Source organism: Papio anubis, chromosome 16, assembly GCF_008728515.1.
Source record: "Papio anubis isolate 15944 chromosome 16, Panubis1.0, whole genome shotgun sequence".
In the NCBI taxonomy this organism is placed as follows: domain Eukaryota; kingdom Metazoa; phylum Chordata; class Mammalia; order Primates; family Cercopithecidae; genus Papio; species Papio anubis.
The window spans coordinates 53,497,771-53,515,962 of record NC_044991.1 but is presented as its reverse complement, the minus strand read 5'-3'; the positions used below and the strand labels follow the sequence as shown (position 1 = coordinate 53,515,962).

Below are 18,192 nucleotides of genomic sequence, written 5' to 3'. Positions count from 1 at the left end.
GCTGATGGCACCTGAGTAACTTACAAAACCAAAGGTGTGGTCAAAAGGTAAGCGGTCTTCACATTCGGTAAACCTACCGTGTTCAGGGATTCCTGATTTTCCTTAAATCCTTTTTATTCTTGGATCTCAACTCTTCCAAGGGCTGTTTTTATCTAATATTAGTTATCATACTTCTTCATATTTCCTAGATCTTCTTTATTTGAAAAAGAAATGAGACTCATTCATTGCAACCAAACTTTGTCAAAATTACAAACTGGTTGGACCCAATGGCTCACATTTGTAATCCCAGTACTTTGGGAGGCCAAGGCAGGCATATCACTTGAGCCCAGAAGTTTGAGATCAGCCTGGGTAACATAGCAAAACCCCGTCTCTACAAAAAATTAGCCAGGTGTGGTGGTGCGTGCTTGTAGTCCCAGCTACCAGGGAAGCTGAAGAGGAAGCATCACCCTCGGCTGGGCACGGTGGCTCAGGCCTGTAATCCCAGCACTTTGGGAGGCCAAGGCAGGCAGATCACTTGAGGTCAGGAGTTGCAGACCAGTATGGCCAACATAGAAAAACACTGTCTCTATTAAGAATACAAAAATTAGCTGGGCGTGGTGGCATGCGCCTGTAATTCCAGCTACTCAGGAGGCTGGGGCAGGAGAATTGCTTGAACCCGGGAGGCAGAGGTTAAAGTGACCCAAGACTGCCACTGCACTACACCCTGGGTGACTGAGTGAGACTCCATCTCAATGAGCTATAATCATACCACCACACTCCAGCCTGGATAACAGAGGGAGAGAGACCCTGTCTCAAAAAGAAATCAAAAAAAGAATTATAAGCTATAGAACATATTTGTGATTCTTGGGTAAAAAAGAAAAATATACCTATAGACTGAGGTAGGGGGCGGCAGGGGAGATCAATTTACTTGTTGAACTGGTTCATATGCATTTTCCAGGCAACTGAAAATCTAAATTTGAAAGGAAAAAGGTGAGGAAGGGGAAGCTTTAGTAGCATCGTTCAAGTGTGAGTATGTATTACTAGTCCCTGAAATAGAGGGGGCTTACATTATGAAATACTGAAAACTCCAAGAGCTTGGAAGTTGAAAACATATTGCTCAGTGGTAAATAAAGCAATGTGGTAACTGTGCTATCCAATGTGCGAGCCACCAGCCCCAGGTGGCTACTGAGCACCTCAAACATGTTGGTCCAACTGGTGTGTGCTATGAATGTAACATATACAATAGACTTTAAAGGGTTGCCATGAAAATAAAAAAGAATGTAACTATCTCATTAATATTTTATATTGATTGTGTTGAATTATTTTTAATATATCAGCTTGTAAAATATATTACTAAAATTAATTGTTCTTGTTTTCCTTTAACGTAGCTACCTCAAAATTACATATGTGACTTCCATTATAATAGTATTAGGTACTGCTAGTCTAAAAAATGTGGATATCAGGGAAAGAGAAAACGCTATTTCAGAGCACACAACCAGGGTAATCATGATAAGACCACATCCTATGAATGTGTAAACTTTTGATAGTTTGATTTTACACACACACACACACACACACACACAAACACACACAGAGACATGGCCATCTTTATCCAAACATCAAAGCCAACCCTATCATTAATATCCTACACAGTCAGCTGGGTAGATGACATGATGGGGAGCAGGTGTCATAACCTAATTTTCCACACACAGAACTGAGACGAGGGAAGGAGGCAGATATAAAAGAGACCAAAGCAGAAATCCAGAAGCAGAAATCTTGTGCTAACGAGAAGCGCGAGACAAAAGGTCAGAAGGGCTGGAGGCAGGGGCTCTTCGAGGGAAGCCCAGAACCAGTACAAGAAATCTAAATAAAACACAGGGCCCATCCAAAGGTAAACACTACTCAAATCCAGAAAGGCTTTATTGCTATTGATCTGAAAGTTCCAGTTTACGGCAAACCTAAAACAAAACAATATGTGTATTTAAAAAGCATTATCGTTAGAAGTCACGAGACAAATTTATTGATGTTTTTTCTTTAATACCATACAGAAAAATCAGCAAACAACTTAGACAATTTATAAACAGCTGGTCTTAATCCAACACTAACATGTTGATTTTTCAAAATAACCAGTTGAAAAGGCCAGACTTGTTCTAATTTGCTTGGAATCTCTTTCATAGTAACTGTTACACAACTGTTCCATCTTCCTTCCTTACCTTCTTATGTAAGCTCTGTAATCACCATCAGTGTTTACATAGGTTTGTGAAACCATCCAATTTCTCCAGTAAATATTTAATTATCTTGTTGCTACTGATCAAACCATAAGCAACGCAGCATTTTTATACAACATGTCTGGTAATGAGAAAGTGAGACACTGACGTCAACAGCACAAAGACTCTAAACCAAAAACACCAGGATTTCCCGATACAAGGCTTCTTGGAAATCAGGCACCAATAAAATAGAAAATTCTCTTCACTGCTCAAAACTTTTGATCCAGTTTATATCTGAGTCCTGCAGCATCTGTGGTGGTTCTAGCAAATGCTAAAATACCCTTCGACCAGAACCAGGTACCCAGTCTGCAGGCTTCAGGCACCAAGCAAAGTGGGTGTTCTCAGCTATAAAAGCCAGGCACTAAACGGTCATCTGTATGATATTAACGACGAAAATGAAAGGTATGAGCAAACCTCCTCTTTTCTCAGTTTAGTAAGAGCGTAACATTTCAGGATCTGTACTGATCATCTCAAGGCAAATGGAATGACACCAACCATCCAACTAGATCCCTGACTGCCTTGGTGGGCTGGGGCAAGGAGATGGAGACACATTATGCTGAGGCTCTTTCCCACCTGATGGTACAGCCCGGACACCTAGCAAATAAGAGAAAACACATACAACCATCAAACTGGGCAGGAGAGCTCAGGGACACTGGAACTCCAGGCTGGAACTTGTCAGAAATGACCTTTACAAAATGAGATTAGGGTCAGTCTTGAAAGATGGCAGGAATCCCAAGACGGATGCCACCAGGGAGGTCCAGAGGTAGGTGGCAAATGATGGGCTTTTGGGCGCTGAACACAACAGCCTAACCCCAGCACCTGGAAGTCAGAGGGCAGGGAAGCAAAGGAAAAAAAACCTTTGTGGAGTCAAAGTAGCCTTGAAAGGCGAACATCAACAGAGAACGGCTTCATGCAGCATGAGTTTCTGGGCAGGCAAGGAGAGCAGTCGTCCACCACAGGATGATGGGGATCAAAATGGAGATCAATAAGCTACTGTGTTAATCCAAGGAAAAGGACCTTGGCAACTGTGACGGTAAAGTGCCAATGAGAAAAAAGGATGAACTAAGGGAATGATTTCAAAGAAAGACCTGGAATTAAAGGTGACCTCTAAGAAAAGAGCCAGGTGTCCTCTTCCTTCAGAAATAAGTAAATAGGCTTGACAAGGTAAATCATTTAAAATGTCGGGATGTATATTTTTCTTTTCTTTTTTTTTTTTTATTTTTTTATTTTTTGAGACTGAGTCCGGCTCTGTCATCCAGGCTGGAGTGTAGTGGCACGATCTTGGCTCACTGCAACCTCTGCCTCCCGAGTTCATGCAATTCTCCTGCCTCAGTCTCCAGAGTAGCTGGCAATACAGGTGTGTGCCACCATGCCTGGCTAATTTTTGTATTTTTAGTAGAGATGGGGTTTCACCAGCCATGTTGGCCAGGCTGGTCTTGAACTCCTGACCTCATGATCTGCCCACCTTGGCCTCCCAAAGTGCTGGGATTACAGGTGTGAACCACCATGCCCAGCTTTGTTTTGTTTTTAGTAGTAAGTAGAGACTTCTTTATTAGAAGTGTTTTTTTGTTTTCTTGTTGTTGTTTTGTTTTGAGACAGAGTTTCCCTCTTGTTACCCAGGCTGGAGTACAATGGCACGATCTCAGCTCACTGCAACCTCTCGCCTCCCAGGTTCAAGTAATTCTCCTACCTCAGCCTCCCAAGTAACTGGGATTACAGGAATGCGCCACCACGCCCGGCTAATTTTTTGTACTTTAGACAGGGTTTCTCCGTGTTGTACAGGCTGGTCTCGAACTCCGGACCTCAGGTGATCTGCCCACCTCAGCTTCCCAAAGTGCTGGGATTACAGATGTGAGCCACTACGCCCAGCCTTTATTAGAAGTCTTAAAAATTTTTTTAAAAGGAGTGATCCCCTCTAAGTATTTGTAAAAGCTCTTATAAGTGTACACAGAAAGTAAATTTTACTGCACATAAAACTTTTTAAAACAACACTGACATAACATTTTACATCCACCATACTGAATAAATTTAGTTTTAACAAGTCAATGTATCTGACAGCATCCTTTTTTTTTTTTTTTTCTTGAGGCAGGGTCTCACTCTGCCACCCCGGCTAGAATGCGCTGGCACAATCAGAGCTCATTAAATCCTTGAACTCCTGGGCTCAAGTGATCCTCCTGTTTCAGTCTCCAGAGTAGCTGGGACTATAGGCGGGCACCACCACACCCAGAAGCAGAGTATCTGAGAGAATGTGTCAGCAGATGTGAAATACTTGCGGCTTTTCTGCAGGATAATTTATCAATATATATCAAATTTTTAACAGGTCATGCACTGTGCCCATCACTATTACTGCTAAGATGTTTTCCCCAAGAAGAAATCTGATTGCAGTATTGCTTATAATAGCAAAAAATTAAAAATAATCAAAATGTTCATCAAGCTTTGAGGATAAGGGAAACAGCAGGAGGAGGAAAAAAAGAATGCGCCTTAGTAATGTACATGTGGTTAGTCTCATTAATTAAACTGCAGAGAATGCTTGAAAAGGGGCGAGGAAACAATTCTTAAATCTCTTTCTACTCCAGGGTCCTCATGTATAAATCTCATGGAGGGCCCCAAGAGCAGGAGGTACTCAACAAATTTTTGCTGTTAATAAAGTCAAAAGCATGAAAGAAAACTGAAAATATTTACCTCCTACTTTGTAATTAATATAAGTGGCAAGACTGTGCCTGTTTATTTTCTAGTTTAATCTACTTACGTGGAATTTGGCCTAAAGAAGTCCATTACCTTATCATTAACATTAACATAACAATTCATTATTCCAAAGGCTGTGCATTTAGACTGTTCTCGACAGGTAAAAAACGTACAAAGGTAAGGTCAAGTACAAAAAGGTTCTAATGCTACAGAGCTGCCAGCCCAATTCTACCATGAAGCATAACTAGCCAGGCATGGTGGCTCACGCCTATATCCCCAGCACTTTGAGGGGCAGAGGCAGGAGGATCACTTGAGCCCAGGAGTTAGAAACCAGCCTAGATAACATAGTGAGACCCCATCTCTACAAAAAAAAAAAAAAAAAAAAAAAAAAAAATTTAAATTAGCCAGGCACTGTGGCTCACGTCTGTAGTCCCAGCTACTTGGGAAGCTGAGGTAGAAGGATGACATAAGCCCAGCAGGCCAAGGATGCCACGACCTGCGATCGTGCCACTGCACTCCAGCCTGGGTGACACAGCAAGACCCTGTTTCAGAAAAAGTAAGAAAAGAAAAGGAAACACAACCGGAGATTGTGTTTTACACGCACCTAAGTGATGTGGCGTAGACCTGTCCATATGCTTTCCATTACAAGTCGCTGAGTTACATTTGCTTATGCGCCAAGGTCCAAGTTCAAAGCCGTATGAGAAGTCCCCGTTAGTGGAGTCAAGACCTAGCTGGAGAAAAGCAAATGGTAAACTTAAAGTAATAACGAACCTAGCAGGAGGCACTCTGCATGAATGGAGTCTATTTTTCACCCAGTCATGTTCAAGCCTCGGATGTGCTCTATTACTACTTCTTCATTTTTATGGACTGCCTCCAAGACCCCAGCCTGTCCCTAGGCAGGGTCACAAACTGCACCTTCAGTTCTTTAAAAATCCACTCTCCAGCCGAGCGCGGTGGCTCACGCCTGTACTCTCAGCACTTTGGGAGGCCGAGGCAGGTGGATCACGAGGTCAGGAGATCGAGACCATCCTGGCTAACACAGTGAAACCCCGTCTCTACTAAAAATACAAAAAATTAGCCGGGCGTGGTGGCAGGTGCCTATAGTCCCAGCTACGCGGGAGGCTGAGACAGGAGAATGGCGTGAAACCGGGAGGCAGAGCTTGCAGTGAGCCAAGATGGTGCCACTGCACTCCAGCCTGGGCGACAGAGCAACACTCTGTCTTTAAAAAAAAAAAAAAAAAAAAAATCCACTCTCCATTTCTACAAAGTATTTTGAAAGATAGTATTTTAGAACGCCTATAAAAAAACAATTTTCAGCCAGGCACAGTGGCTCACACCTGTAACCCCAGCACTTTGGTAGGCCAAAGCAGGCAGGTTGCTTAAGCCCAGGCGTTCAAGACCAGCCTGAGCAATAGGGTGGTCTCTACAAAACACACACACACACACACACACACACACATATTAGCCAGGTATGGTGTCGTGCACCTGTAATCCCAGCTACTCAGGAGAGTGAAAGGTAGAGGATCACCTGAGCCCAGGAGGTTGAGGTTGCAGTGAGCTGTGATTGTGCAACTGCACTCCAGCTTGGCTGACAGAGTGAGACTCTGTTTCAAATAAATAAACAAATAAATAAATAGGAATTTGGGGCCAGGCACGGTTGTTCACAACTATAGGGAGGCTGGGATGGGAGGATCACTTGAGGCCAGGAGTTCAAGACCAGCCTGGGCAACATAGTGAAACCTCATCTCTAAACCAAAAAACAAACAAACAAAAAAAATTTTGTCGCGGTGGCACACACCTGTAGTCGCAGCTACTCAGGAGGCTGAGGCAGGAGGATTCTTTGAGCCCAGGAGGTAAAGGCTGCAGTGAGCTGTGACTGTGCCACTGCAGTCCTACTTGGGCAACAGAGCAACACCCCATCTCAAAACAAAAGCAAAAAAACTGATTTGCTATCAGTTGGGATTTCTTCATTGATAATTTTTAAACTCCATATTCCCCAGCACAGGGCCTTTGATTTAACAAAAAAAAAAAAAAAATTAAGTCACCTTCTTTTAAAGCCTCTTAAAAATGGATTAGCACATGGGGAGGGTGCTTCTCAAAAAGCCGGTCACATTCTATTTCTTAAACGGGATACCAGCAAGTACACAGATGTTCCTTTTACCATTGATTAAATGGCTATGTTTTATCCACTCTTGCATCTGTGCAATGTTCCACAATAAAGGGAACCCAGAGCCTGACTCAGTGGCTGTCTTGGGAACAGTCATCACAGCCCCAGCCATGAGCCTGGCCCTCCCTTGTGAAGAAAAAGGCAATCAACAGTTTAGCCAGATTTTCACTTGAAAATCCTTATGTTGAGACATCAGCTTTTACCATTTGTTCTTGGACAAGTTAGCATCAACAATCGCCAATGGCCCCAAGTTAAATAGCACACAAATGCTATCGAACTGGTCCCAGTCCAGTCTTCAATGAACCACTAATGAGTCTATTTCTTTTTTTTTAATTTGGAAACTAAACACTGGTCTTTTGCTGTTTAGGAAAAAATACTCACTTTAAATTATTAGAATCTGAATGAAGAAACTGATGTCTTTCCCTTTCTAAAACATTTTGCATGCAAGGAAAACAAAAAGTAATTTATTTCTCGAAATAAAATCTCCATTCCATAAATCTATCTTAAGCTATGTGGGGTTTTTTGCGGGGTTTTTTTGGGGTTTTTTGTTGTTGCTCTTTTAAATGAGACAGAGTCTCGATCTATCACCTAGGCTGGAGGGCAGGGGCGCAATCTTGGCTCACTGCAACCTCCACTCTCGGGTTCAAGAGATTCTCTTGCCTCAGCCTCCAGAATAGCTGGGATTACAGGTACCCGCCATCACGCCTGGCTAATTTTTTGTATTTTTAGTAGAGACACGGTTTCACCATGTTGGCCAGGCTGGTCTTGAACCCAACTCAGGTGATCTACCCACCTCGGCCTCCCAAAGTGCTGGGATTACAGGCACGAGCCACTATGCCAAGCCTTAAGCTATGTTTACCAGAAATTTGCAATGTCAGAAGGGAGGCACAAAGGTGACATCCATCAATGTCTAGTCAAGAGGAATAATGAAAAAACATGAAAAAAAAACAAAAGAGATACTTTAAAAGAATGGCTTACTTTCAGTTAAACTGTAATAACAAATACAGTTCCTTGAAAAATACAGGTTGTACAATATGTGTGGTTATGATTTCACTTTTATTAAAAAGATAATTACATAGTATGCATTTGTGTACACAGAACAGGGCTGGCAAGGATACAGATCAAACTGCTTTGAAGTGGTGGGGTGGACATAAAAAAAGATCGTGTGACTTTCTCAATTTACTAAATACGAGTCTGACAAGCTAGAATTATTTTTCAACATGTGTATGCTTCTTTTGCAAATCCTTTTAAAAACTATTAATTAAAAACGGCTCCATGAGGGCAAAGTGCAAATTAACAGAATGTCATTTTTAGCTACAAATCATTGGAAAATTCTGAATGGAGAAGCGAAAGTACTATGACTCCTTAAAGACATGTTTTTGGAGAGTATTTTTCTAAGCTGAGTGGCAAGATGGCTGGAAGGACTCGACTTACTACTGCACAGAACAAGTATTGAGACCAAACCACAGAACTGGGTCAGAGGTTCTAATACTGGGAACATGTAAATAGATTTTTGAGAAAGGAATCTCTGAGGAAGGAGCTAAGCAGAAGGAATCACAATACAAACAAAAACAAGACTGAGCTATCAGTGAGCATCCTTGAACTTCTGGCAGAGCTCTCCACTGAAAGCACCTCCCATTCGCAGGCTCCACCACACTCTGTTCTTTGCATGCAAGGCTACAGGGCTGAGATCAAAGCCCAAGTGCTGTGGCAGGTCAGAGGAAACATCACTTGGGACACATTGACGGCCACATGACTTTCCCCCATCAAGGCCCGCTGAACTCTCAAGAATCTGTTCACAGTGCTTCTGTTGCTTCTTAATGAGGATGTGCAAAAGTACATACTACATGCTGTGGTTTCCAGACACTGACTTCATATAGTAAACATTCAACAAAAAACTGGGGAGGAAATAATACAGGACTGCCATCTGTGTATCTTACTATGTTATTTAACATCTACCACTGACTCACCATCATTTCCTTAAAAAGGGATGTTAACTCTTCAAAAGCAGGAAGGAGAGAATGCCAGGGCCAGTATCAAAACAGGCCAGAACCTTTGAGCAGCCAAATCATTATATCAATTCAGTAGATGCCAAAAAGGCTGACAAAACACTTCCTCCTGATTTAAAAAGCAAAAACCAAATATCTTCAATGCAAATTAAAAGATACTTCCTGAATATGACAAATATCTTCTGAAAACAAGGGCAAATTCAAAACACATTTTGTTTTTTAAGTTTATTTTTAACTCCTTATACTATCATTCCCAATGTTTGTATTTTTTTCAAGGACTTACAAAAGCAGCACATGTATGCACTTGAAAATCTTGATGAAACAGGCAATTTTAGGGGGAAAACTATTTTTTCAGTGTTTTTGTTTTTGTTTTTGAGATGGAGTCTCACTCTGTCGCCCAGGCTGGAGTGCAGCGGCATGATCTCAGCTCACTGCAACCTCCGCCTCCAGGGCTCAAGTGATTCTCCTGCCTCAGCCTCCCAAGTAGCTGGGATTACAGGTGCCCACCACCACACCTGGCTAATTTTTGTATTTTTTGTAAAGATGTGGTTTCATCATGCTGATCAGGCTAGTCTCCAACTCCTGACCTCAAGTGATCCACCCGCCTCAGTCTCCCAAAGTGCTGGATTACAGGTGTGAGCCACCATGCCGGGCCAAAAACTATTTTTTTGAAAACCTGAACAAGTAACAATAAATGGAGAAAATTACAAAAGCAAATTACTCTTCTCCAAAAGGTGCTAGGCCCAGACAAATTCTTAGTTATTTCCCAGCCTTCCTCGTAAGAAATGGGAAATGAAAAAGCTTCCCAATTCTTTCTGGGAAAGCAGACCAACTGACAAAGCACAAGGGAAGAAAACTATGTATTTCTTCATTGGTGCAGTGGTAAGAAAAAAAGAAAATGAAAGAATACGATGTTAACCTCACTTGCCATTCCAAGATTTTTTTTTTTTTGAGACAGTTTCACTCTGTTGCCCAGGCTGGAATGCAGTGGTGCCATCTCGGCTCACTGCAAACTCCACCTCCCAGGCTCAAGCCAATCTCCTGCCTCAGTCTCCCAAGTAGCTGGGATTACGTGCATGCACCACCATACCGACTAATGTTTGTATTTTTAGTAGTGACAAGGCTTCACCATGTTGGCCAGGCTGATCTCAAACTCCTGACCTCAGGTGATCTGCCCATGTTGGCCTTCCAAAATGCTGGGATTACAGGCGTGAGCCACCGTGCCCGGCCAGGGAGGGACTTTCTAGCACAAAAGTAATAGGGCATGGTGGCAGGCACCTGTAATCCCAGCTACTCGGGAGGCTGAGGCAAGAGAATCGCTTGAACTCAGGAGGCAGAGGTTGCAGTGAGCCGAGATCACGCCATTGCACTCCAGCCTAGGGGACAAGAGCAAGACTTCATCCCAAAAAGAAAAGAAAGTCCCTCCCCATTCCAAAATCAGAGAAATATTCACCATCATTTTCAGCTAGATGTTTTTGGTCAAAATAATTTAAAAATGTTTAATATCCACCTCCTTTAAAATGTACATCCAGGCTGGGTGTGGTGGCTCATGCCTGTAACCCCAGCACTTTAGGAGGCCGAGGCAGGTGGATCATGAGGTCAAGATATCGAGACTATCCTGGCCAACATGGTGAAACCCTGTCTCTACTAAAAATACAAAAAGTAGCCAGGCGGGGTGGCGCATGCCTGCCTGTAGTCCCAGCTACTCGGGAGGCTGAGGCAGGAGAATCGCTTGAACCAGGGGGGCGGAGGTTTCAGTGAGCCGAGATCACACCACCGCACTTCAGCCTGGGCGGCTTAGCGAAGCTCCATCTCAAAAAAAATAACAAAAATGCATATCCAATAAAATCATTGTTCTAGAAAAATAACTAGATGAATATAATTGTATACACTTCAATTGTACGACAAGTAGAATCCACTATGTAAGGACTACATGAATAAATTATGATAGTAAAACACTGTATGATAAAATACTACAGGGCCATTCTGCAGTACTCTATCATGACACACGGAAATAGTTATGATCTATTACAAAGTGGGGTGAAAAAAGGCAGAACATCTCTCTCTTTATGAACATGACTTCTTCAGCAAGACAGGCATTCTGGGACACTTACTACAATATTAACTGGATTCTCCCAGGGTTTCAGATGCAGGTGGTGTCCTATTTCTTTTTGCTTTTCTACTTTACCCATTATTAATGAACACGTATTATATTTTTATTTATTTTTTTAATAAAGACAAGATCTCAGGCTGGGTGCAGTGGCTCATGCTTGTAATCCCAGCACTTTGGGAGGTTGAGGTGGGTGGATCACGAAGTTAGGAGTTCAACACCAGCCTGGCCAACAAAGTGAAACCCTCCCACCCCCGACCCTACTACAAAACTACAAAAATTAGCTGGGCATGGTGGCATGCACCTGTAGTCCCAGCTACTGGGAAGACTGAGGCAGGAGAATCACTTGAAATGGGGAGACAGAGGCTGCAGTGAGCTAAGACTGCACCACTGCACTCCAGCCTGGGGAGAGAGCGAGACTCTGTCTCAAAAAAAGAGAGAGCGAGACGAGATCTCATCATGCTGCCCAGGCTGGTCTCGAACTCCTGAGCTCATGTGATCCTCCTGCCTCAGGTTCCCTAAGTGCTAGGATTACAGGTGTGAGCTACCACACCTGGCCTATTTGTGATTTTTTAAAAGCTCAAAATTCATAAATATATATGCAAGACAAGTCACTAAAAATAGTTTTGCTCGATGCCTAAGTTGTACTTATCATCAAAAAACTAAAGATACTGGCAGTGGCTCACACTGTATAATCTCAGCACTTTAGGAGGCTGAGGCAAGAGGATCGCTTGAGCCAAGAAGTTCAAGACCAGCCTGGGCAACATAACAAGGGTCTCTACAAAAACAAACAAAAAAATTAAAGACACCTTTCCTTACTTACTCCCATATTATAAATGGGATAATAAACTTCTGATTCAAGAAAAATAGAGGCTTTGTCCATCCTCCTAATTACATGAAGATCTAAGGAGTAATGCCCCAATTTACATTCCTGGCAAAATGACAAACTTAAAAAAACACTCCCATGGCAACTATCGGTGCTAATAAGTCAAGCTCGGTTAACATAAATGGTTCTATTTTTCCCTTCATAAACTGTGCCTTTGCGTGTGAACAAGCATTGTTGACCTTCAACTAAGCTGAAAAGCCTATTTTATGTCTGTCAGCCCCAAAACTTTCTAAACCTCTGCAAAATGTCTAGGAGTGATCACGATTAGATAATAACCAGATTAAAGTAACTAGAGGTCAGAATTGTGAACTCAAAACGAGGACGACCTAGAAATGGCTAAGCCTGGGCAGGCTGCTTCTCCCCAGCACCCTGCCGAAAGACAGTGCTCAATGAAGGGGGTGGAAAGAATGAATACAAGGTGCTTAGAAATCCTGCAACCCGGCTCACCACTGGCAATGGAAGGCACAGAGGGGAAACAGAGTCTTACACCCAGTTGGAGGCAGCCCCAGAACCAGAACCCATACTGGTCTCATTTCTCCTAGGGATGGTTAAAGGGAAAATGCCAGGATATGCACACAAGGCATGTGTAGTACCTATTCTGAGCTGTGCTGAGCCAGATGCTATGAAGCTACACACATTAAGCCCCCCTCCACAACCTCAAGGAGCCAACAAGACTAGCAAGCCCCTAAAACCTAGCTAGGACAAGTGCTTCCCGAGAGCTGGAATACAAACAGATGCCGATTTTTAAACAAGAAGCCTACAGGATAAAATTAGAAAGAGTTATTTAAGGCTATTATCTAAGTATAATGCAAAAGTCTCCAATTTAATACTACTGGAGCAAAACTAAGAAATTACTGCAAAGGGCTGGGCGCGGGGGCTCACATCTGTAATCTCAGTACTTTGGGAGGCTGAGGCGGGCGGATCACGAGGTCAGGAGTTTGAGACCAGCCTGGCCAACATGGCAAAATCCCGTCTCTACTAAAAACACAAAAATTAGCTGAGCTTGGTGGCGTGTACCTGTAATCCCAGCTACTCAGGAGGCTGAGGCAGGAGAATCGCTTGAACCCGAGAGGCAGAGGTTACGGTGAACCGAGATCACACCACTGCACTCCAGCCTGGGCAACAGAGCAAGACTCCAACTCAAAAAAAAAAAAAAAAAAGAAAGAAATTAACACAAAAGAGCACCATCAACCCAAAGGACATTATGTGTACCCAAAGGGTCTAAACAGCAAAAGCGCCCAAACTTAAGGTTCACATTTACTGCGACAATGGGGCCAGCATGGTGGCTCATACCTATAATCCCAAAACTTTGGGAAGCCCTGGCAGGAGGATGACTTTAGACCAAGAGTTCAAGACCAGCCTAGACAACATAGAAAGACCCTGCCTCTACAAAAAAGATGTCTAAATATATGAAAAAAAATTAAAATATAGAGACAATAATATTGGAAAATCTTCAATTCCAAATTTTACTTCTCTTTTAAATTCAAAGGTGGCAGCTGATTGTTCCAAGCGTTATTTTAGTAGACAAGCAAATAAGAAATCTATAAAATACTTTAAACAAAATCATGTTCTGACAGATTTTTATTCATCTTTAAGAAAAATGTGTCCTTTGAAACTTTAAAGTTTGAAAAATGAGACTTCTAATTTGAAAATTACATCAAGAAAAAGATCTGCAAATAAGACTTACTTCTCCAATACATCACAAAATTACCAGGCAAATGGGGAAAATATGTATAATATTTATCAAAGTGTTCATGTCCTTGATATAAAAAGAACTGCTATAAATCACCAGGAAAGAGAGATAGATACAAGACTGGAAAAACTGACAAAAAATACAGGAAGCCAAACAAAATATAAATGACCAAAAGAATCATTAAAAAGTGCTCAAACTCACTAGGTATCAAAGAAAAGCAAAATAAACATGGTGATTCCATTCTTCACTCAAATTGGCATAAAAAAGAAAAAATGTTTTATTATGGCAATACTTCCCAGTGTGTTAACCTGAATGCAGGAGGTCTCTGGCATGTATGTTACTTATGTGTTAAAGCCTTAGAAATGCAAACGATATCCCTTCCAACAACTTAGTCTAAAGAAATACTCAGGAAAATGCACATAGATTTAGGTACAATGCTTTTCACCACTGTATTATGTCTACCACAGCAGAAAATGGCTCATAAGCTAAATACCTAATAGAAGGATGTGTCAAATAAAACATGATGTATTCAGCACAAATGAGCTGTGAATAACCATGTTTTAAAGGACTATTTAGTTACATGTCTAAGATACATTGCTTAGTAAAAAACAGGCTTAAATACCCTCCGTATAATCTCTACTTTGAAAAAAAATAGTTATAGATATTGTATATCTGCACATTTTACTTTCTTTTTTTCTTTTTTTTTCTTTTTTTGAGATAGGGTCTTACTCTGTGGCCCAGGCTAGAGTGCAATGGCGCAATCCTGGCTCACTGCAACGTCCGCCACCCGGTTCAAGTGATTCTCCTGTCTGAGTTTCCCAAATAGCTGGGATTACAGGTAGCTGCCACCACGCCCACTTAATTTTTGTATTTTTAGTAGAGATGGGGTTTCACCATGTTGGCCAGGCTGGTCTCGAACTCCTGACCTCAGGTGAACCGCCCACCTCAGCCTCCCAAAGTGCTGGGATTACAAGTGTGAGCCACTGCGTCCAGCCACATTTTACTTTCAAATATAACCAGATAAAAGAATATTCAATGAGTAAAATAAGCTACTTTATATATAAGCATTCCACCACAATCCTAGTATTCCTTAATCTCTCTAAGACAGGACACCAGTCCAGATATTTTTCCACTAATTCTGACCTTAATTCTGACCAATAGCTTCATATACATCAACAGTAATTCTAACCAATAGATTTAGTGGTCTCTATATGACAATTCCTAAAATAGCTGTGAATTTCCCACATATTCTTCTCAATCCATTTCCTACTGCAAAAAGGCAGACACGAAAATTCCTGAGAAATGACAGATGATCTCCAAACATTCAGCTCTGTCTTTGCTCTCTACATAGACCAGGGACAATCCTACACACCCACAGGCAAGTCAACAACATAATCATTCAATTTCTCAAGAGAACTGCATCACAGGTCATATTACATTAAGAGAAGGTGCACAAACAGACCTAATACATTTGTCATCAAATTGACACATAAGGACCTGTAAGTTAGCAACATGCACATTTCCATCCCATTCAGTCGACTATGAAAAGGCTTTAAAAGCAGTATAAATATCTGAATTTTAGTTTACTTATAGCAATGGTGCTCAGCTCTGGCTGTACCCTGGAATCACCTGGAAGTGCTCGGGCTGAATTTCTCATCAACGGCATCCCGGTCTCATGGATGTGTCCAGCATCCGTAGTTTTTTAAAGTTTCCCAGGTGATTGCAATTTGCTGTCAAGGTTGAGGACCACTGACGTGAAGCATATTTTTCAAACAACAGATAATGAATGGTCCATGAGAGAGAGTACTCAAATCAGTGGCTGGGGTTGGCAATTTCTTTCCTTCTTTCCTTCTTCTTTCCTTCCATGTCCTTCCATTTCCTTCTCCTTCCTTCCTTCCATTTCCTTCTCCTTCCTTCCCTCCATTTCCTTCTCCTTCCTTCCTTCCATTTCTTTCTCCTTCCTTCCTTCCATTTCCTTCTCCTTCCTTCCTTTTCTCTCTTTCTTTTTCTTTCAGATGGAATCTCGCTCTGTTGCCCAGGCTGGAGTGCAGTGGCGAGATCTGGGCTCACCGCAATCTCCACCTCCCGGATTCAAGCGATTCTCCTGTCTCAGCCTCCTGAGGAGCTGGGACCAGAGGCGCATGCCACCATGTCTGGCTAATTTTTTGTATTTTTAGTAGAGACAGGGTTTCACCGTGATAGCCAGGATGGTCTCAATCTCCTGACCTCACCTCAGCCTCCCAAAGCGCTGGGATTACAGGCATGAGCCACTGCACCCGGCCTCTTTCTTTTTTGAGACGCAGTCTTGCTCTGTCACCCAGGCTGGAGTGCAGTGGCATAATCTCAGCTCACTGCAGCCTTCACCTCCTGGGTTCAAGCCATTCTCTTGCCTCAGTCTCCCCAGTAGCTGGGATTACAGGCGTACATCACCACGCCCAGTTAATTTTTGTATTTTTGGTAGAGACGGGGTTTCACCATGTTGGCCAGGCTGGTCTCCAACTCCTGACCTCATGATCTGCCCACCTCGGCCTCCCAAAGTGCTGGGATTATAGGCATGAGCCACCGTGCCTGACCGATGGCAATTTCTGAATTTGAAAAAATGGAATGAAGTAGACTAGACTAGGCTGGAAGAAATTATCATAATGTACTGCTCCTCATGCAGATAAATATTATCTCAAGAAATTTTTCAGTTAAAAATATGTAATTCTTGGCAATACTACGCAAACTGATCTTCAGATTCAATGCAATCACTCTCAAAATCCCATCTGTCTTTTTGGCAAAAATTGACAAGCCGATCCTAAAATTCTTATGGAAATACACAGGACCCAGAATAGTCAAAACAATCTTGAGAAACAACAAAATTGGAGGACTCCCACTACCCCATTTCAAAAGTAATATGAAGCTATATTAATTAAGACAGTGGGGTATAAGTACATACAAAGATACTAGGATAAGAGTAGCCATGTAGATTAAGAGAATACAATTGAGGATTCACAAATAAACCTAAACGTGATTTTCAAAAAAGGTTATCAGGACAATGTAATGGGAGGTAGAGTCATCCTTTAAACAAATGGTGATGAGACAACTGAAAGTTCAAATGTGTGGCCGGGCTCGGTGGCTCATGCCTATAATCCCAATACTTTGGGAGGCTGAGGCAGGCAGATCACCTGAGGTCGAGAATTTGAGACCAGCCCGATCAGCATGGAGAAATCCTGTCTCTACTAAAAATACAAAATTATCCAGGCATGGTAGCACATACCTATAATCCCAGCTACTCAGGAGGCTGAGGCAGGAGAATCGCTTGAACCCAGGAGGCAGAGGTTGCAGTGAGTCAAAATCACGCCACTGCACTCCAGCCTGGGCAGCAAGAGTGAAACTCAGTCTCAAAAAAAAAGAAAAAGTCCACATGTAAAAGAATGAAGGTGGACCCCTAACTCAAACATATACAAAAATTAACTTAAAATGGATCAGAGATCCAACTTTAAGAGCTAAAACTGTAAAATTCTTAGAAGAAAACGGAGAGGGGGTAAATCTTTATGACCTTGGGTTAGACAGTGGTTTCTAAGATATGACACCAAAATCACAAGCAAGAAAAGAAAAACAGATACATAGAGACTTTAACAAAATTTAAAACTTTTTTAACTGCAAAAGAAACAAGCAAGGCTGGGTGCGGTGGCTCACGCCTGTAATCCCAGCACTTTGGGAAGCCAAAGTGGGCAGATCACCTGAGGTCAGGAGTTCAAGACCAGACTGACCAACAAGGAGAAACCCTATCTCTACTAAAAACACAAATTAGCCAGGCATGGTGGTGCATGCCTGTGATTCCAGCTATTCAGGAGGCTAAAGCAGGAGAATCGCTTGAACTCAGGAGGTGGAGAGTGCAGTGAGCCGAGATCACGCCATTGCACTCCAGCCTGGGCAACAAGAGTGAAACTGCATCTCACGAAGAAAAAAAAAAAAAAGACACAGCAAGGAAGTGAAAAAGAATCTTACAGAATGGGGAAAAAATATTTGCAAATTACATACCAGATAAAGGAGTCGTGAAGAATATATTAAGAACGCTTACAACTCAACAATATAAAGACAAGTAACCTAATAAAATGGGCAAAGAAAGCTGGATGACCCGGCACATACCTCTAGTCCAGCTACTCAGGAGCCTGAGGCAGGAGGATCTCTTGGAATCTGAGGCTACAGTGAGCTATGATCTTATTAACAAGCCACTGCACTTCAGACTGGGCAACATAGCAAGACCTGGCCTCAAACATAAACAAAAAGACAAACAAAAAAACGAGCCAAGAATTTGAATAGACATCTCTGCAAAGGTAGCATACAAATGGCCAATAAACACATGAAAAGGTGTTCAACATCATTAGTCACTAGGGAAATGCAAACCAAA

General features: G+C 42.2%; 1 protein-coding gene across 6 annotated transcripts in view; it reads right to left on the bottom strand.

Annotated features, from left to right (window-relative positions):
- SLC23A2 (solute carrier family 23 member 2) overlaps nucleotides 1-18,192 on the bottom strand; it is a 147,904-nt gene that overhangs the window by 114,367 nt on the left and 15,345 nt on the right. For 2 of the 6 annotated variants that reach the window (XM_017944974.3, XM_031656582.1), the window contains exon 2: nucleotides 5,536-5,662. The exons of 1 other annotated variant lie outside the window; for it this stretch is intronic. The gene's annotated coding sequence lies outside the window, so the exon portion shown is untranslated. Of the gene's footprint in view, nucleotides 1-5,535; nucleotides 5,663-9,068; nucleotides 9,501-17,930; nucleotides 17,946-18,192 lie in introns of those variants that run through there. 3 more of the 6 variants (XM_021921209.2, XM_021921208.2, XM_009216513.4) reach the window with 3 other exon arrangements.